Genomic DNA, 21,244 nt, shown 5'->3' on the forward strand with positions numbered 1-21,244 from the left:
AGTGAACCTGAGGCCCAGGAGTCTGAGTCACTTGTCAGGGTCACGCAGCTAGTGAGCAGCAGAGACTGGACTGAAGCCCAGGTCTTCACACCTCAGGCCGGGTTCTTTCCACTCCCCCTCCCTCACTGCTCCCCCTCCTGCCCTGCACAGCCCTCTTGTCCCCACATCTCATTATGAATTCCAGGCTCCCTATGAGACCAGCCTGTTAATCCACATTGGATGACTTCCTTTCCCAAAGCCACCATGAGAGTGAATCTTCATTCTTGGGGGATCGATCTGATTTTGAGAAGCAGCCAAAGACCAGTGGCAGCCCAACTTGGCAGGATAACATGGGTGATTGTATCAGTCCTTTATCGCTGTGTAACAAACTACCCTAAAGCACAGTGGCTCAAAACAGCAATAAACATGTATTACGTCACACAGTTTCTGTGGGTCAGGAATCTGGGAGCAGCTCAGACGAGAGGTGCTGGTTCAGTGTCTCTCGTGAAGCTGGAGTCAAGGCAACCGGTGGGGCTGTGGTCATCTGAGGGCTGGACTGGGACTGGAGGATTCACTTCCAAGGTGGCGCCCTCACATGATTGACAGCTGAGCCTGGCCGTTGGCTGGAGACCTCACGCCTCTCCACGTGGGCCTCCTCGTGGCTGCTGAGTGTCCTCACACCATGGCAGCTGGCTTCTCCCCGAACAACACGGTGGCAAGCTCTCCAAGGGAGAGCAAGGAAGAAGCTGTGATATTTTGTGACAGCCTCAGAAGTCACACACATCATTTCTGCAAGGTACTGTCGGCTACTCAGTGTGGGAGGAAACTACACAACAGTGTGAATACCAGGAGGGCCTCCTGGAGGCTGTACCAGGGGGACCCTTTTCAGGATGTGGTTTGGGTTCTAACACTACGGAGGCAGGATTGGCTTTCTTGGGCATCGGCAGAAACTATTTCACCTCTTTCTTGAGGAGAAGGATTTGGGAAGTCGTGCAGAAAACGTGAGCAGTCACCTTTCATTTAATCCAGGTCTGCCAGCATTTATTAGGCACCTACTGTGTGCCCACCCACATTCATTGCCTCATCTCACTCTCATGACCCTGCTTGCAGCAGGCATTTTGGTTTCCCCTAATTTATAAATGACGAATCTGAGGCCCAGTGGGGAAACTGGTCAGGGACTGGGTGCCTTCCTCAGGAGCACAGTGGCCAGGACCACCAAGGCTGGGAACCCACACTCAGAAAGCAGAGAGAAGGAGACCCCTGGGCTTTGGGGAAGGAAGCAGGGGTAGCCTGCTGCTGTCTTTCCGCTTAAACCTGGGACTGGGTGGTACCCCTGCAGATGCTGGGCAGAGACCCCAGCACAGTGTGGTGGGCGCAACAGCCGGGGTCCTAAAGGAGGCAGAAGGCACACAGGTGGGCTCCTGGTGAGCATTTAATTGAGACTCTTGTGAAGTACAGATGGGTTAAGGGAAATTGATGAGAGATGGTGAAGCACCAAGGGCCTGGCAACAGGGGGAGCTGTTCTCACCCCCAGGACTGGAGGGGCCAGGAGGGACCAGTTCCCAGAATCAGAGGGAGTTGTCATCATCCTGTCATTGTAGCAGGGGACAGACTCAGGAGCTGTGGCCTGGGGGCTTATGGCTGGGCCCAGTATACTTACCTACTGGAAAGTGACCGAGATGAGACCCCAAACCCGAAGTAAGTTCAGAACAAAACCTAAAACAACAGCCCCTAAGACCACCGCCTGTAAATGGTGTCAGTGGGTTACAGAGTTATTGCGATTCTGTTGCAAATTGGCTCTTTGCTTCACATGCTTTGAAACATCTAACAAAGAACTTGCATACAGAACGAGTCAGCAAGGGATGGGTTACTGTCGGCCCCTCACTCTGCTCCACTGTGACCCATCCTGGCCAGGGACACTCAAGAATGGGGTCTTCACCCTACAGATGTCCTGGAAGCACATGAGAAGATGCTCAACACCACTGATCATCAGGAAAACGTAAATCAAAACCACAGTGAGAAGCTAACTCATCCATATGGATGGACATTGTCAAAAAACCCAGAAAATTACAAGGATTGGCCAGGATGTGGGGAAATCAGAACCCCTGCACACTATTGGTGGGAATGTAAAATGTTGTAGCCCCTTTGAAAAATGATATGGGGGTTCCTCAACAAGTTAAATTAGAATTACTGGATGATCCAGCAATTCTATTTCTGGGAATATATCCAAAAGAATTGAAAGTAGGGTCCTGAGCAGATATAATGGAAGCATTATTTACAATAGCCAAAAGGTGGAAACAACCCAAGTGTTCACTGATGGATGAGTGGATAAGAAAAATGTGGTATATCCATACAGTGGAATATTATTCAGCCTGAAAAGGGAAGGGAATTCTGCCACATGCTACAGCATGGATGGCCCTTGAAGACAAGCTACATGAAATAAACCAGACACAAAAAAACAAGTGCTATGTGATTCCACATATATGAGTGATCTAAAACAATCAAATTAATAAAGACAGAAAGTAGAATGGTGGTTGCCAAAGACTAAGGGGATGGAAAATGGGGTCCTATTGTGACCTGAGCACGGAGTGTCAGTTTTGCAGGATGAGAAGCATTCTGGAGATGGATGGTGGTGATGGTTGCACCATATGAATGTACCTCGTGCCACTGAACCATGCACTTAAAGATAGTTAAAATGATTAATTTTACATTATGTGTATTTTACCACAATAAAAAAATTGAGAAAAATAAATCTTCCCCATCAAAAAAGAAAAGAATGAGTCTTTTGCTCCCTGGGACTCCAATCTCAAGACAGCTTCTGGCCATCAGGTCCTGATCCTTGGGGAGTCAGGACTTAAAAACAACCGGAGGCAGGAAACTCGTGTTTACTGTGTAATTATGCATTGGGACTTGCTGGAGTAGGGAAGATAGTGGTGACCCCCACCCCCAGAAAACCCCTAAAATAAGAGGCAACCCTCACAGAGCTCATAATCAAGTGGGTGAAATGGACATCAATCAAATAATCACGGAGGAAAAGGGAATATTGCAACTCTAAGAGGGGCTACTGGAGGATATAATGCAGGTGGGGCACCAAGTGCCGGGTATCCCAGAAGGCTTCTAGGGGAGGGAGCAGTTCAACTGAGGTTACAAGGGGGGAACCTGGTAAGAATAAAATGAGGAGAATACCTACCCCTTCAAGGACCTCATTTACTTTTTCAGAGGAATGAGGCAGGGAAATTGATGGAAAGAGGCAAGGTCAGAAAAGAATTAGGTGGCAGATACAGCTGGCCCTGAGCGTGGTCAGAATCACAGATGACTGGTTCCTCCATCCTGGGCAGTTTTCCTGAGAGGCCGGCACCTGGGAGGCACTCACAGCCCAGCCAGCAGCCCAGGGCGGAGTTCCAGCCAATGAGACATCTCAGAGCCTTGGCCCCTCCTGTCTGTTCCACTATCCATCACTCATGGAGGCTGGCCCTGCCCTGCTCGCTGGGCTCCAGGCCCTCAGCCTGCTGCCCCGAGGATGAGTGTCCTCTGTCCTGGCTGTCTCCCAGGGCCAGCCCTCTGGGAAGTGGGGTCATGGCTGGGACTGTGCTGGCCACATGCTAAAACCAGCTCCCAGCCCTCTGAGCCACCAGCATCTCTGCAGACAGTGACGACTCCCCTTCTTAGGTCTCCCTGCCTTGGTTCTCCATACGAATGTGTTTGGACAACACAGCATATCAGACCTCTCCCGTGATGCAAACCAGTCAAAGCCTCTCCACCTCACTTGGCAAAATCCCAGACTCCTTCCTGGGGCTTCTGAGGTTTGAGTTACATCTGCAGCCTCATCCCCTGCCACTCGGATCTTCTACTGCCCCTCCAGCCACCAGCTATGCACCTGCCACAGTGCCTTTGCACCCGCTTTGTCCACTGACTCATGTTCCAGACACATGTGGTTTCATCTCTCACTCCACCCAGGTCTCTGTTTAAATCTCATCTATTCCCAGAGGCCTTCCATGGCTACTCTGTCCAAAATGACCCCTCTGGTACTCTTGAACCCTTCTCTCTGCTTTTTTTTCTTCATGGTGCTTACTACACTTTGTATATATAGTATATTTTATTTATTATCTGTGTCTCGTCTAGAATGCAAATTCCACAGGATCAGAAAATTGGTTTTGTTCCCTGCTATATCCCCAGTGCCTATAGAATGCCTTGGCCTAGAGTAGGCCCTCAGAGACTATTTGTTGAATGAATGAATGAGTGAATGAATGAGGCACAAAAGTAGGTGATCAAAATACAGACTGAATGAAAGAGAATGCTCTTATTGCCAAAATTTGGCCCAGAGTTGCTGGGTAGCAAATGTTTATTGAATGAATATATGAATATATATTGACCAGGGCTGCCATTTGGAGAGTTCTCTTGCTACATATATGTCTGGGCTCTCACTGCTCAGCTTCATACATAACTCCTTTTGAGGTCTCAGTTTCCCTCTCTGCAACATGGGAGATTTGTATAAAACCATGATTTTTTTTAAATGTATCATTTTTTAAAAGCAGCTTTCAAAGGAAAATGTAGGTGGCAACATGGCAGATGAAGTGGAGGTGTTCTTGCTGAAGGTGGTGGTCTTGGAGCCCTGTCACCTGTACCCCTTCCTCTCATTCAGCAGGGCCCAAAAATGTTGGAGGGTGCTTCTGAGAACAGTTTAAAATCCACTGGACTCAGGGTTCCCTAAATCCCAGTAATGAATTATATTGTTGTTTAGCAAATATTTGTCACCCGGCCTGCCCATTGATGTTGGTCTTGGCCTTGTGACTTGATTTACCCCCCAGAATGTGGGCCTCGGTGACCATGTGATAGTTTCCAGCAGAGGTTTGAAGAGGTATTGCACTTCCCCCATCCCTCTTGCACTCCTGCCCTCAACCATGAGGACATGACATCCAGAGAAGAGCCGCCTCTTCAGCCTGGGCCCTGAAATGAGAGACGCATAAAGCAGACCATCTCCAGACCACTGCCTGGACCCCAGCCCCAGTAGCTGGGCCCCTGCTACTGACATGAAACATAAGAGAGAAAGAAAGACTGGTTGCTGTGAGAAACTGAGATTTAGGGTTGCTTGTTATGCAGCATAACCTGGTGAAAACTGACTAATGCAGGTTTCTTCTAGCATTGATGTGACTGGATCTTAGCTCTAGAGAGAGGAACTGGGATCTGGAAATTCTTGTCAACCTTTTGGCTCTTTTCTAATTCATGATCCTCCCCTAAAAATATTACTTCTCCTCCTAACCCCAAAGCAGAGGTCTCCAACTGGTAGTTCCCAGCAACACGTAACTTCAAGACATTTGACCCAAATTCATTCATTCACTCATTCATTCAACAAAGATACTACATGCCTATCCCCCTACAGGTGGATATAGAGGATCACATCATTGAAGGTTTCTGAGTGACCACTTAGGAAAAGCCTCCTCTTCAGTAAATGCTAGTTGGTATGGGTATTCTGCCAGGGCTGCAGAGATAGGGGAAAAAAAAGAAAAATAAAGAAACAGCATCTGCCTCCTTGAAATTTAGGATATTACACTCAGGGTAGAAAGAGAGTCTGACATGAGTAAACCATCATCAACAACACAAAAAAGCCCTCTTCATCTCACATTCGAAAAGCACCCATCATTTCTAGTTAGCGAGGCTGGATAATTTGTGAAGTTGATGGATGCTTATAGCATACACAAGAAGAGCATCTTTGCAACAACAGAACCTTTTATCTGGCTTATAGGCAGCTAAAAGCATCCTCAACCCAGGCTTTTTAGCTGTCTTTACTGAGGCTAATTTTCACAAACATCATTTTGAAAGAAGGCCAAAATGGGAAGAGCGTGCCTCAGGGTTCAGACACACCATGTGGCTGGGGTCCTGGGGAAACTCATTTCTCCTCTCCGAGCCTCAGTTTCTTTATCTGCAACGTGGGCTTGTTTGAACAAAGGGGGCTGGACCTGAGGACCTCTTTTTTTTTAATTGACATATTGTCTACTTACAATGTTGTGTTAATTTCTGGCGTGCAGCACAGTGATTTAGTTATTCATACATATTCTTTTTCATATGCTTTCCCATTATGGGTTATTACAAGATATTGAATATAGTTCCCTGTGCTATACAGTAGGTCCTTGTTGTTTATTCTGTATGTAGTAGTTTATATCTGCTAACCCCAAACTCCTAACTTATCCCATCTCCCTGCCCTTTCCCCTTAGGTAACCATAAATTTTTCTATGCCTGTAAGTCTGTTTCTGCTTTGTAAATAAGTTCATTTGTATCATTTTTTTAGATTCCACACATAAGTGAAATCATATGATACTTGTCTTTCTCTGTCTGATTTAGCTTCACTTAGTATGATAATCTCTAGGTCCATCCATGTTGCTGCTGCAAATGGGACTGTTTCATTCTTTTTTATGGCAGAGTAGTATTCCATCATGTATAGACACCACATCTTCTTTATCAAGTCATCTGTCGATGGACATTTAGGTTGCTTCCGTGCAGATGACCTCTTACTGCTTTAAGGCATTTAGGCTGAACCTAGAATTTCAAGAGTGTGTCTGTGTGCTAAGTCCAAGTGGCTTCCTGTCCTTGGGGACAGGGGACTCAGAGCAGTCATCCCAAAGAATGGCCCTTCTCCCCAGCCCCTCAAGCCCAGGATCCCTAACCAGCTTCTAAATCACCTCCTCTACCTCTGCCTTTCCCTCTCTGACCCCATCAATGGCCTCCCACACACTAGGCTCACTGAAGTTGGTCCCCTGCGCCTTCTTCTCAAACATGACAAGCAGGTTACAGCCTCGGGGCTTTGCACTTGCCGTGCTCTCTTCCTGGAATGTCCTAGATGTCCCTGTGGCCCCCACCTGACTCCCTTCAGGGTCCTGCTCAAACGTCTCCCCCCAGAAGAGGCCTTCTCTGACCCTCTATCTGTCGAGCACCCCAGACACCCCACATCTCCTTCCTCTGCCTCGTTTCTTTTCACAACACTCATCACTACCTGCCAAATGCAGTCCGTCCTCCTCAGAACATCAGCTTCTTCACGTGTGGTCTCATCCATGGCTGTACTCCCAGCACCTAGAACCCAGCACATAGTAGGTGCTTGAAAGATATTTGTTGGAGGCGTAAGTGACGGGATGAACATGCAGAGCAGAAGGAGGGAAGGCTCCTGCACCTCTACCCTCCCAGCCCTCAGTCTTGCCCAGCAGACCCCTGGCCTTCAGGCTTTGAGATACCATCCCCTTTGCCCACTGGGTGGTAAAGCTGGTGGGGTTCTTGGCGCCCCCATTGAACTAAGGGGAGACTGAGGCCTGGACTGGAGAAGGGGTCTCCTCCCTCAGCCCCATGACATCACAGGGCAAGTGGTCCTGAGCAGTTTTCCTGATGTCATGAACCTGGAGCATCTTCACTTGCACAGGTCACCCCAGCCCAAGGCGCCTGGACTTCCCACCACTGCCTCCACTAAGCTATGACACGATGCCAAAGAATGGAGCGTCCTGTCTCAGACCAGGAGACCCCTCCACCTCCAGAGGGGAACAGGGCTGGGGAGGGACTGATAGCGTTGAGAGTCTGCTGGGGGTGGGGTGTTTTCCATACATGTTCCTTCTCCGGTCACCAGCTCCACAATGCAGTGGGGTAGGGGCAGCTGTCCCCATTGTAGGACTGAACAAAGTGAGGCCAGAAAGAGTGAAAAAGCATGCCTGGGTCACAGCAAGGCAGGATGTGGCCTGGCAAAGCACATCTCTGTCTGTAAGAAGTTAGAGTCTATTAGGAAATTGATACAGTATTGTAAACTGACTATACGCCAACAAAAAGAATGGGGGAAAAAAAGAAGTCAGAGTCTGTTAGAAGCCATCTGGGGCTAGGGCGGCAGCCCCCGGGTTCCCTGCCCCAGAGGGAAAGCTGCCAGTCAGCAGGGAGCTCGTCCCCTCCTCCCGCCCCCTCCACCTGCCAGTGTCACATGCACGGGGGCGCCTCCCCGGGGAGGCCGTGCAAGGAGCTGCACCTTGTGGGTGGCTGGGGGCGGGGGGAGGGGATGTGCACTTGCTCAGGTGCACACACGTGCTCTCTTGCTCTCCTGCTCTTTCTCTGAAGTTTCTCTGAAGGCAGTTCAGCCTGCTGGGTCAGCACGCTGCAGACTGGGGGCTCACAGGGAGAACCCTCTAGTGTCAGAAATGGCAGGCCACCTTGGAGACCAGCCAGGTCTGCCCCCCTCCCTTGTCAATCAAATCTAGAGCCTCATATGTTAGAACTGGGGCAGGCGTGGTATGAGATTGAGTCCTTCCGAGAACTTACACTGAAGATATCCGTTAAATGCAAGGGCTCCGATGTCAGACCACATGGATTAGAATCTGGGCTCTTTCCCAGCTGGTTGATCACAGACAAGTCCCTTGACCTCTCTGAGCCTCCATTTCCTTATCTATTTTGAGAGAGTGTTTACTGAGCTCTTGCTTAGTGACAGGCATGGTTTTGAGCTCCATACCTGTATTTACTCCTCCAAGCAGCCCTATGGAGCAAATCTTTTTGTCATCTGATTTAGATTTGAGGAAACGGGGGCACAGAGGGGTTAGGTAACTTGCCCAAGTTCACACAGCTGGGAAGGAAATGGAGCCAGGATTTGATCCCAGACAGGAAGGCTCCAAAGTCCTTGAGTTTGATCACTGTTTGATCAACTGTCTCCTGAGGATTAGAGATCATATGTATTAAGTGCCCAGCATGGTACTGGCTCAGATCAGCAAAGAACACATGGTTATTATTATCATTTACAACAATGCCATGGACCTCTTGAGAGTCTGATGAAAGACACGGACCTTCTTGGTAGAAGATTGCACACGTACATACAAAACATTGCCTACAGTTTTAGAGGGCTCCTGCTTCTGAAGTCTTCCCACAAGCCCTCCTTGGGAACCCGTGCTCAAGTTCAACTCTAATTGGGTGTTGAATATGTTCACATCATATAATTTCATTTGATTATTTTTTTCAAAACAAACAACATTTTTATTGAAGTATGGTTGACTTACAATGTTGTGTTATTTTCAGGTGTACAGTATAGTGATTCAGTTATATATATGTTATATATATATATATATATATATATATATATATATTCTTTTTCAGGTTCTTTTCCATTATAGGTTATTACTAGATATTGAATATAGTTCCCTGTGCTAAACAGTAGGCCCTTCTTGTTTATCTATTTTATATATAGTAGTTTGTATCTGCTAATCCCAAACTCCTACTTTATCCCCCCTTCCCTTTCCCCTTTTGTAACCATGTTTGTTTTCTATGTCTGTGAGTCTGTTTCTGCTTTATAAATAAGTTCAATTATATCACTTTTTTAGATTCCACATACAAGTGATATCATATGATACTTGTTTTTCTCTGTCTGGTTTACTTCTCTTAGTGTGATACTCTCCAGGTCTATCCATGTTGCTGCAAATGGCATTATTTTATTCTTTTTTATGGCTGAGTAGTATTCCATTGTATACACACATCTTCTTTAATCTAATCATCTGTCAGTGGACATTTAGGTCGCTTCCATGTCTTGGTTATAGCAAACAGTGCTGCTATGAACATTGGGGTGCATGTGTCTTAAAGTTAGAGTTTTCTCCTGATATGCTCTCCTGGGCATATCAGTGAAGGCTATTTGGATTGCTGGATCATACGATAACTCTATTTTCAGTCTTTTAAGGAACCACCATACTGTTCTTTATAGTGGCTGCACCAATTTACATCCCCACCAACAGTGCAGGGTCACGCGATCATTCGAGGTGGATATTACTAGTCCACTGGGTGGATGAGAAAACTGAGGGAAATGCCGAGGTCTCAGAGCAAGCTGGTGACAGACAAGACTCTCCTCTTCTCGAGAGGCTGTCCCCTTCTCTCTGGCTGTGTGTTGCCTGAGGCTGAAGCCAAAGTGAAAGCTGGGGTCCCCAGGGCAAGTCCTGATGTGGTGCACATTCAGTGAAGGCTATTTGGTGAATGAGTGAAATGGGGACACAAGTGGGTCACATAGGGCCAAACCATGTCCAAGGCCAGGGACTCAGAGATCCCCGGATCCAGCTCTTTTCCTGAGCCTTTGGGGGCATGTCATGAGGAGAAGGAAACAAAGGAAGAAATGAAGGCAGAGCCAGAGGAATCTTGGAATGTCACAAGCCACTCCCACAACACCCTTGAATACAGGCAAGAAAACTGAAGCCCTGAGCCAAGCCTGACTTATACAGTCACACGCCGGGGTAGAGCAGCCGAGACTGGACATCAGGCTCTCGACACCCAGGCCAGGGTTCAGGCAGCGGTGGTTGGAAGAAAGGAGCACTGAACTTGGAGTCAGAACACTTGGGTCCAAATCCTGTCTTCCGCTAGTGCTGTGACCTGAGGCAAACAGCATGGTCACAGCGGCAAAATCATGGTAGTATCCACCGTGTGAAGCTGCTATTAGAATTAAGCAACTTGACAGGTGTCTAGCTGAAGTTGTCCCGCATGTCCCCCTCATTTGTCAAATGAGGGTAAGTTGTAAGGATTAAGTGAGAACGTAAGTAGAGTGCCTGGCATGAAACAGTGCTCAGAAAGTGAGAACTATTCATATAGATGCCATCGTTACAACCCTGAGCACACAGGACATGCCTCTGTGAATCTTGCATGAATGGGCGGAGGGACCAATTGACAGGCTGACAAGTAGAGCAGTGGGAAATGGGGTGGGGAGATGGATGGATGGGAAGGTGGGTGAATGGGTGGACTGGTGGGGAAGCTGGTAAGAATGGATGGATGGATGAATGGGTTAGATGCAAGAGATGATGGACCAATAGCAATCGGGCAGAGACTGGTGGCTGTTCAGACCAGTGGATGGATGGATGAGTGGATATGTGGGTAGGGTAATTGGTTAGATGAGTGCAAAGATGAATGCATGGACCAATGGGCAGGAAGATAGAGAGCTGGATGGATGGAAGACCAGACAAGGGGTAGATGGTAGATTTCCTTCCCCTTGAACTGAAGTTGAGGGGCTGGTAGTGGCAGCTACAGAACCACCACAGATATCCTCAGGATGGGGAAGAGAGAGCAGTCAGGAGCTTCCTGCTCCAAAGGAGGACTCTGGAAGAGGGCAGCCAGCCATTGCTTACTGTGTCCCTATGTCTGTACTTGGAATAGAAGCCCTGCAGAGCAAGATGACAAGGAGGAGGGCAGGCCCAGGGGCTGGACCCTCCCGCACACACATTCCTGGATACAGGCAGGTGGGAGGGCTACCCTAGGAGGGCACAGCCTCTGCCAGCCACGGGGGCAGCACCACAGCCTAGAAGGGACACTTAGCTGGAGAGGTCTTTGGCAAAGGCCAACCCAGAGTGTGCCCCTGGAGACTCCTTGGATCTGGGCCAGAGGAACAAAATGTCCCGTTCACTGAGGGCTGTGCCGCGGGGGGTGGGGGTGGGGATCTGCCCAGCAAGGGAGGAAACTTGGGTTTTATTGTTAACAGCCACCGATCCACATAGTGGCTTCAGACAAGCCTCCTCCCAGCTCCAGCCTCCTTTCCTCACCTGTAATTGGAGCCAAATCACCTCCCAGGTCCCTTTTAGGGCTGAGAGCTGGCAACTGAGGATCTGATTCTTGGGTTTCCAAGAGCATCACAGGGAGGTGGCGGGGCCATGGGCAGGGTCCTAGGTGGAGGGGTGGTTAGTTAGTGGCCGTTGCACCCTTCGGAGAGTGACCCAGGGTCTAGGGGCCTGTTTCAGTCCATGGGGGTTCAGTTGACATGACAACCAAGACACCCTGCGAGGGCTCCCATTTCACTTGAGCGAAGGTCCAAGTCCACCAATGCCACTGCGGTCCGTGGCTCCGTCCCACCCCGACCACCCCCAGTTTTTCCTGCAGTTTCTGCACACCACTCGCCCTGCTAGCTTTTCTGGTGTTGCTTGAACCTGCCAGGTGGCCCCACTTGCTCTGCCTGGAGCCGCGTAGTCACCCCCTCACGTCTCGTGGGGTCATTTGCACCACACCCTTGCCCCCATCCTGGCAGCCCCCTCCCCAGGGAATACGTTATTTTCTCACATGCTCTCCCAGGTACTCATTCTGCTTCTTGGCTATCTTCCCTGGGACCAGACTGTCACTCCAGGGCAGGGGCTGTGTGTTGGGTTCCCGGCATACTGCATTTGGTGATATTATTTGCGGTTATCCAGGAACTGGAGTGTGATCACGCTGAGGGCAGACGATAGCGCCAGGAACAGGACACACCACTTACCCTGCCCGGCGCCTGCCTGAGATAGACTCGGTCATTATCTCCTAGTTTACAGAGGAGCACGGAGGCTCAGAGAGGACAGAGTTGGTACCAGGTCCCACAGCTAGGCTGGGACAAGAACATGTCAGAGTCCAGCCCAGGGTCATCCTGTGAGAGCTCATGGAGTAGTGGAGACCCAGTATGGCCTTCATGGGGACCTTGACCTTGGGCAAGTCCTTTCCTTTCTGAGCCTCAGTTTCTCCATCTGTAAAGCAGGGCAGTAGCAGCCTTGTTTTTTGTAGGGCTGTTGTTAAGACTGAGAGGGCTAGTGGGTGTGAATGCTTTGTGTGCAGAACTGTGCCTGTGTTGCTGGGTGTTATGATGTCCCCGTGTGCCCGGGCAGGGGGACCCGGTGGTCCCCAGACAAGGCTCGGTTTAGGATGATCCAGGGTGATACTGGCTCAGAATCAGGGATCAAGTTCCTCCTTTCTAGGCTGCTCGCTGCTCCAGCTCCACCAGACACTGCCTCCAGCGACTTCTCCCAGCTGTGGGGACAGGGCTGGCCGGGCGGGGCGAGGCGGGAGGGGACAGGAAGACCTCAGAGCTTTCCCAGGCTGAAGGCCACCAAGGAGCTGCTCTCGAATTCCTCTGCCACAGCTGGGCCGCGCCGGACGTGGCTTTCCCAGACCCCGCTGGCCCCTGTCAGCCAGGATAAACAGGCCCCCACCCTCACCCCCCACCACACTCCAGAGGGGGAGGGAGACCCTATAAAGAGGAGACTCCCTGGAGGTTCGGGGCCTGCACACACTCCGTCAACTTGGGGCTCTGGTTGCCGCTGTCTGGGGCAATTCTGGGCCTCAGTTTCCCCACCTGGAAAAGTGGGTTTGGATCAGACAGTTTTGGCCAGGCTTCCCAGTGCTCAAGTCCAGAACGGAGCAAGCAGCCCCAGGACCTGCCCAGGAGACCCTCCTCCCTCCCCGCTCACCTCTGTGAGAAGGGGGCCAGTCTGGCCACAGGCTCCACATGTGTAAATGTGCCAGCCGAGCAGGACCACCTTGGAAGCCGTTTCCCCCTCTGCTACTCTGTTACAGCTGGAAAAGGGAAGAGGGTTAGGGCTGGGAAGGAAAGAGCACAGTGAGCTCCAGCTGCATGCCAGGTGCTTTTGGGCCTTTATCTCATCTGTCTGTGTATCAGTTTCCTCTTGCTGCTGTAACAAGTTACCACAAACCTGGAACCACACACTTTAAAACAAGACACATCAATTCCCTTACGGTTCTGGAGGTCGGAAGTCCAAAATCAGTCTCACTGGGCAGAAGGTGTCAACAGGGCTGGTTCCTCCTGGAGTCTCTAGGGGAGAATCTTCTTCCTTGCCTTTTCTAGAATGGATGCTGTCTTCATTCCTGCATCACGTGGCCATTCCCCTCTCTGCTTCTGCTGTCCCGTCTCCTTCCTCCCACTCTGACACTCCTGCCTCCCTCTCAGAAAGATTCTTGCGATCACATCGGGCCCCCTGGATAGTCCAGGAGGATAACATCCCATCTCAAGATCCTTAATTTAATGACATCTGCGAAGTTCCCTTTGCCAAGTAAGGTGACAGTCACAGGTCTTTTGGGGATTAAGATGTAGGTATCTTTGGAGGGCCATTATTCAGCTTCCTACACCTGTCACCATACCTCATCGTGGGGCTCTGTATCAAATCCCAGCTTCTGCCACTTTGTAGCTGTGTGACCTTGGGCAAGAACCCAACTTCTCCAGCCCTATTTTCTCACTTGTAAAATGAAGATAATGGCAGAGGATTGTTAGAAATAATGCAAGGAAAGCTCAGAACACAGCCTTACTAGCGGTGTTGAGTGAATGTACATAGTAACCACAATAATAATGATAATGATGATAATATTAATTGCAGCTCTCATTTGTTAAGGACTGTAGGTGAACTGAATAGACATGATCCTGGTCTTCGTGGAACTTACAATAGAGCCAAGAAGACAGACTTAGGAAAAATAATCACAAATAATTAGGTAGTTACCAGAGAGGCCCGGAGAGGCCCCAGGTCACACAGCTGGGGAGAGGAAAAGTGGATGGGATTCACACCCAAGTCTGTCAGATTCCCAAGCCCTTATTTTTCCATGACATTCCCAGTCTCTCAAGGCTGCTTGAGACCAACAGAGGACCAGAGACGGGAAGGGACTTATCAAATGCAGACTCAGATCTCTGGGCATCTTGCCCAAGGTTCTCCCCCGGGGGAGATTCTAAGACTTAAAGTACTAACAACTAGTGACAGACAGAGGGCTGGGCCAGGAGGCAGGATGGAAGGTTTACGTGCCGGATCTCATTCAGTCTCCATGATGTCCCAGGAGAGGAGACCTGCTATTCTGCTTTCCAGATGAAGGACCTGAAGTCTCAGATTAGATGACACACCCAGGGTCACCTTGCAAGCTAGTTGCCAAGCAGACCCCACAACACTCACTAGCAGGAGGGCCTGGCGTGGAACCTCCAAGTTCATGTTTGCCTGACCCTAAAACAAGTCACTAACCCCGGCACACCCTGCCTTCTCCAGCTGGCCAGTCTGCAGTGGGAGGATTTGGTCCTGTGGTCTCAGACCCAGGGTGGAATTCTTGAACAGTCTTCAAGGAGACAAGTGACCTTCTGGCGCCACCTAGTGGCCCTAAGAAGATAAGCCACATTCCCTTGGGAGCCTCAGGGACCTGCAGAGGCTGGGAAGAGATGTTAACAGAACTTCCTCATCCTCCATCCAGCTGGATCCTTTAGCAAATTGACAAGCTGAGTTAAAAGTGATCAGAATGACCGGCTCATCTTGCAGCTGAGAAAACGGAGTCTCTGACAAGGAAACCAGCCACAGGCAGAACCAGGTGCCTGGAGGCAGGGCTTGCCCTGCACCTGTCCAGCCTCTGGGAGACCAGAGTGAACTAACTCTCTGTGGTGCCTCCATGCAGAGGCCCAGAGTGGGGCTCCCACCAAAAGCCAGAGGCCAGGTTGGGACTCCAGGCAACCTGTCCCCCTGCCCTTCTCCATGCAGACCCAGGGGATCCAGGCCTATTACTTGTGGGTAGAAGGGAGGATGTATGTGCTTCTCTGGATTTGGCATCGCAGGGCGGGCAGCCCAGGGTCAGGAGGAGGAGTTGCTGGTAAGAGCTGATTGTGGGCTGATTCCCGAGGTTGGGAGATGGTGGTCTGGAAAGACAAATAGACTGTCTTGGCTGAAGTGATAACCGAGGCTCCTCCCATGGAGACGTCTCATGATTCTTAGGGACACACATGGCTGGAGAAATCACATGATTCTTAAAGAAATGTCGTCCTTGCCCTCGAGGAGCTTATCTCTCCTCCATTCCTTCCACAACCGCTGACCACCTACTCTGTGTCTGCCCCACGAGGGGTGCTGGGGACCCACAGATTAAGCAGACCGTGCTCTTGCCCTGCAGGGCCCCAGAGCCCAGTTGGGAAGACAAATAGATAATAGAACATGAGAATCGGGTAGGATGAATCAGGGGGTGGGGGTGGGGCATGGCTTCTGCAGCCAGACAGATCTAGCCGATGATCCTAACGAAAAGAGTGGCTAGCATTTATTGAGTACCTACTCTGTGCCAGGCCCTGAGGTAAGCCCTCCCCTTTATTAGTTAATTTCATTAGTTTATCTCTTACTGGCTGGGTGACTTTGGGCAAATTACTTAACCTCTCTGATCAGAGGCTCATCCACAGAATAGGAGCCATCATATTGACCTTGCTAGATTCTTGTGGGGTTTAAATGAGATGGTGAGTGAGTGAGTGTGTGTGTTTGTGTGGTGCCCGGAATACAACAGGTATCCCATCCGTGGTAGCCATCATCAAAATAAATGCCATAATGCAGGGATGCTGAAGAGGCCTCACAACCTCATGGTGTCACTGAGGGGGGCCCTGCCTTCTCCTCCTCCTACTTCTCCTCCTTGACTTCCCCATCCCCTCTGGAGCTCCCTCGCTCCCCGTCATTCCCACACCCACTCTCCAGGCCAGGCCTCACCATCTCCTGCCTGGACCCGCATTTCCACCGATCTCACTGCTCACCCCTCCTCCCTGCAGCCAGAGGGAGCTTCTGGAACACAAATCTGTCTGCCCCTGTCTCTCTCCTGCTAGTTGATTGCTACCCCTCAATTTACATGTGAGGTTCAAAGCCCGTCCTCCCTCTCAACACTGGCCTGTTTCCCACATCTCCTTTTTGGAGTCCACAGTGACCCAGAGTTTCAGCTTCCCCAAACTACACGGAGTTCCCAGCGCTCCCTAACAGATCCTGCGGGCTCCCTCCGGGCCATGTCCTCTGCCTACATTGTGCTCCCCTCTGCTCTCTGTCCCCACCTGATCTTTCAGAGTCACCTGCCTCTCCAGGGGGAGCCCTTCCATGCACCCCCTCTCCTAATTTCAGAGACATCAATCCTCCCTTCCCCACCAGCTTTGCTGCTTCCCCCCAGGCCACAGGGGGTTCCTGGCTTAGCATATTGGTCCATCTCCCTTGCTAGACAATCCATTAAATGACCCTGAAATGATCAGCTTAGAAGTGCCTCCATCAACACCGGGCACCACGGTTTCAACCGTGGCCAGTCCTCCGTCACCCAGCACACCGCTGTGGAACCACGGTCACGACACTCAGGTTCCTGAGCTCTTACTCAGTGCCAGGCCCTCTGGGTTAAGGGCTTCACTCCCAGTAATGCCTCACTGGAGGTAGGAACTGTTACTGTCCTCTTTACAGATAAGGACACTGAGGCCAAGGAGGGAAGCGAATGAGCGTCAGGGCTGAGCTGCCACACTGCCCTGTCTCGTGGCACACAGGCGCTGTTCCCTCTGCCTGGGACACTCTCCCCTCTCCTTCCCAGCGTGCTGGCTCACCCTCAGGCCTCAATACATCCTCCTGGAGAGGCCTGCCCTCTGCTCTGTTACATGCCGCCAGGCCACCCTGTTTGTTTTCATCATAGAATGTGTCTCGGGGTGTTTCTTTTTGGATTTGTTGCATTGTTTTCTGCACTCACCACACACACACACACACACACACACACACACACACACAGTCCCAACTGTGAGAGCAAGAGATGTGACTTTGCTCACGGTTTCATCCCTTAAGCCTCTGAGATGGTTCCCCAGAGACCATCGCCTGCCGGTATTCACGCCTTTGGTCCATCCCCTCCCACGCTGAGCAGGGCAGACCTGTGTCACCAATACCGTACGGTGTAAGTGACAGAGGACGACTGCCGAGGCCAGGTCATAAAACACATCGCAGCTTCCGCCTTGCTCTCTCTTGGATCACTCACCCCAGGGGAGGCCAGCTGCTGTGTTGTGAGGATGGACACTTAAGTGGCCCTTTGGAGAGACCCATGTGGTGGGGGACTGAAGCCTCCCGCCCAACAGCCAGCATGAACTCGCCCACCACCTGGGGGAGTCACCTTGGAAATGGATCCTCTGGCCCCAGGCCAGCCCTCAGGTGACAGTGCCCCGACCAATATCTTGACCACTGTCTCCTGAGAGACCAGAGCCGGGACAACCCAGCCGAGCTGCTCCCACATTTCTGACCCACAGAAACTGTACGAGATAACAAATGCTTTTTTTTTCCATTAAAAAAATATGTTACTAAATTCACATTTTTCTGGGGGGAAGGTAATTAGGTCTATTTATTAATTTTATTTCTAGAGGATGTACTGGGGATTGAACCCAGGACCTCATGCATGCTAAGTGTGCACTCTACTGCTTACACTATGCCTACCCCCCGATTGATGCTGACTATTTTAAGTCACTGAGTTTTGAAGTGCTTTGTCATGAAGCAACAGACAAATCCAACCCTTATGCGATACCAGTTGTATAAATAGGTGAAGAGTGGATTGCGGATGATAACGGCTCCCCCTCACCGAGCCCTTTCTCTGTGCCAGGCTGTGTGCCAAGTACTCTACCTGTATTCATAGGAAATCGTCACAGCAACCTGATGAGACGACCATTTTATGATGAAGAACCAGGTCCAGCGAGGTTAGGTCATTCACCCAACATCACACCAGCTGAGCTCAGACTTGCTCCCTGGTAGCTGGGAGGAGGTGAGGGGTGGGGGCCACAGGATTTGCTGCTGCACCAGGGCTGCCTGGGTGGCTCCTGTCCCATCCCAGTTTCCCTTGCCAGCTCACTGGGTCCCTCCTGCAGGCCGTGTGTGGTCCTGCAGAGGCTGACCCTGGAGCTGAGTGGACAAGGGCAGCAGGACTCCTGGCCCAGAGCCGGCTCCTCCTGTCCGGCTGCTGGGAGCACTGCCCTGGCCCCTACGCAGGGATAACAGTTGGACGGGACAGGACGAGGAGGACAACTTCTGATGAGTCATCCCTAGTGGAACCAAGTCACTGTTGGGGTGGTGTGGGGGTCAGAGAGCTCAGGTTCCGGCCAACTTGTCATCATCCTGCTCCTTAGCAAATCCGCAAGGGTTACACCTCCCAGGGTGCTGGCTGGGCACACAGGGACCTCGGAGGCTCCATTCTCTGGATACTAAACAATGTGGCAAGGCCAGAGTGAAAAATAACAATGGGAAACCACCAGCCCCTCTTGCCCTCTAAGGAAAGGGGGCTAAAAGGGGACCACAGAGTGCTCATGCCCACAGTTCATAAGAAGGGAACTGGGCTGTGCAGAGCTGGCCCTTTGTGAGAGGAGTGAGGTACAAGGGGCTTGGGCAATCTGGGTCCAGATCAAGTTCTACCCATCACACTCACTGCGTGACCCAAGGCAAGTTGCTTAACTTCTCTGTGCCTCTGAAAAGTTCATCTGAAAAAATTACGATAAGGAGAGCACTTGCTCCCCAAAGATGAATGGACATGGCGTGAGAATAAGGCCTGTGGGCACCAGACCTTCAGATTACCCCAGAGGTCTTGCCAATGACCTCACAAGGTGGGCACTGTGCCTGCTGTTTACAGATGCAGGAATTGAGGTTAAGACTCTCTCAGGGGCCACGCAGAGGCAGAAACAGTCAGGACTTAGACCTGAACAATGTCCTTGCCTCTCTGTGCCCTGTGCCCCTATTTATTTTTGGGTCTTCAGTGCCTGCCACTGAGTGTGACACCTGTTAGGTGCAGTTACTGTTGACAAGCAAATGAATAGAACGGGTCAGGGAGAGGTAGTAAGCTCCTTGTCGCTCCAGAGGTATGCAAGCAGTCTGGGCATGGTAGGTGTCCTCAAGCATTGGATTTGGGATTGAACTCAGTGCCATTTAAGGCCCTTCCCTGTCCCTAGATCCTAAGGTTCATCATGGTCCTCCGCCAGAAGACAAAGGACACAGGGATTTTTTTTTTATTTGAAGTATAGTTGATTTACAATGCTGTGTTAGATTCTGGTGCACAGCATAGTGACTCAGTCATACATATGTCTATATACATATTATTTTTCACATTTTTTTCATTATAGGTTATTACAAGATATTGAAGAGTTCCCTGTGCTATGCATTAGGATCTTGTTGTTTGTCTGTTTTATATATAGTAGTTTGTATCTACTAATTCCAAATTCCTAATTTATCCCTCCCCCACCCCCCAATTTGATAACCTTAAGATTGTTTTCTATGTCTATGAATTTCTTTCTATTGCATAGGGATTATTAAACTGGTTTTACAAGGGGGAAACCCAGGACCAGAGCCAAGATTTGCCCAAGGTCACTCATCCAGTCCAAGGTGAATCTGGGCTGAGGCCTCAGTCAAGGCAGATGGTCGGCTGAGCCCACCTTACACACCACCAGGCACATGGGAGACAGAGCAAAAAGGTGGGCTGTGCCTCTGGGAGACTAGAGAAGAGACAGGTGGGTGAAAAGGAGGACTTGAGACCTGGAGGGAGGCAGGGCAAATCCTGGAGCCAAAGGCAGGCGCTCAGGGATATGCGGGGGCCAGGGAGCAGGGGAAGGCCACCAGAAATAGAGACTCGGACTCCTTTTAGTCCAATTCCCTCATTGGACAGATGAACAAATGAGGACCAGAGAGGAGATTCTCTTGCCCCGGGCCTGTAACATCAGGGCTGCTGAGAAAGTAGGAGGAGGGGGAGTTAGATGGGGAGGGGCTTGGCAAAGCCTGGTGCTCTAGCAAAGGCGGAGGGTAATTCACGCGGGGCGGGCGGGAGTCTTCTGGCCTCACTCGGTCCCCTTCCCTCACCTCCCTCCCACCAACGATAAAAATGGCTATTATTTTCCAAGTGTTTGGGACGCGCAAAGCCCTGTTCATTATGTTCCACCTTTATCCTAACAGCCCTGGGAGGTAAGGGCTAGGAATATTATCACTTCCTTTTCTTCAGAAGAGGAAACTGCACCCAGAGAGGTGAAGTAACTTGCCCAAAGTCACAGAGCCGGCGAGAGGCTGAGCTAGGAGTTAAGTTCTGGCAGTGGGTACTGAGTCCTGGGTCTCGGGCTCACATCACCCTGGCTCTGGTGGCCTCCTTCCAAGCATAATGGAAGCCCCCACCCTTTCCCCCCAAGGTCATCTCACCTGACCTTCAGGTTGAGAATATCTCAGCCTCAGCATCCGCCTTGTGATCTGGCCAAGGAACTGCCGCCCTCGCCCAAGACATGGGACAGGTGGCAGAGCAGCCTGGAAGCCTGGGGCATCGTGGGTGCCAGCCACCCAGCAGAAATCCTCTCTTTTAACCAGCTGCCTCCTCCCCTCCGGGAAACTGCTCTCAGCCCTCCTGCTCCCAGACCCTGGCCCAGGACGATGACTCAGCCTGAGCCCTGGAGCTGGCTGACCTTCCACCACCGCCTCCTCCCCCCACCTGTCCCTTTCTGGCTGGAGCTCCCAGGAGGTAATTATCACCCACCCCAGGGCGGCCGTGCCAGGACCGCCTCGGCCCGCACGTCTGCTGGGCCAGGCTCTGCCCTCATGTCCTTCTGGTGAGGCGCCACTGCTCGCCTTTACTGGAAACCCCCGCGGGGTACGTGTAAGGACCTCAGGTCCTCTTGCAATGCTCTGTTCTTTTTAAGAGATTGCCATATTTTGACCTAAAGAAATCAAATTTTAGAAGAAGCTCTTTCAGATAGATGGTTCTCAGCTCTGGACCGCCCCAATCCAGTCCACCCTACCAGCCCCCTTGG

General features: G+C 50.8%; 1 long non-coding RNA gene across 3 annotated transcripts; it reads right to left on the minus strand.

Moving 5' to 3' along the window:
* Positions 1-388: 388 nt before the first annotated feature.
* LOC105061909 (uncharacterized) lies at positions 389-20,919 on the minus strand. 3 transcript variants are annotated; one of them, XR_012510889.1, is made up of 5 exons: positions 20,643-20,919; positions 13,158-13,263; positions 11,496-11,615; positions 6,968-7,044; positions 389-1,930 (listed from the first exon to the last, which is right to left on the minus strand). It is a non-coding gene; the product is annotated as an uncharacterized LOC105061909 (long non-coding RNA). The 3 variants fall into 3 exon arrangements; XR_012510890.1 differs by lacking the exon at positions 11,496-11,615 and having other exon boundaries at positions 20,648-20,918; XR_006721649.2 differs by lacking the exon at positions 11,496-11,615 and having other exon boundaries at positions 20,643-20,914.
* Positions 20,920-21,244: the final 325 nt, after the last annotated feature.

The sequence above is a fragment of the Camelus bactrianus genome, chromosome 12, assembly GCF_048773025.1.
Source record: "Camelus bactrianus isolate YW-2024 breed Bactrian camel chromosome 12, ASM4877302v1, whole genome shotgun sequence".
Classification (NCBI taxonomy): Eukaryota; Metazoa; Chordata; class Mammalia; order Artiodactyla; family Camelidae; genus Camelus; species Camelus bactrianus.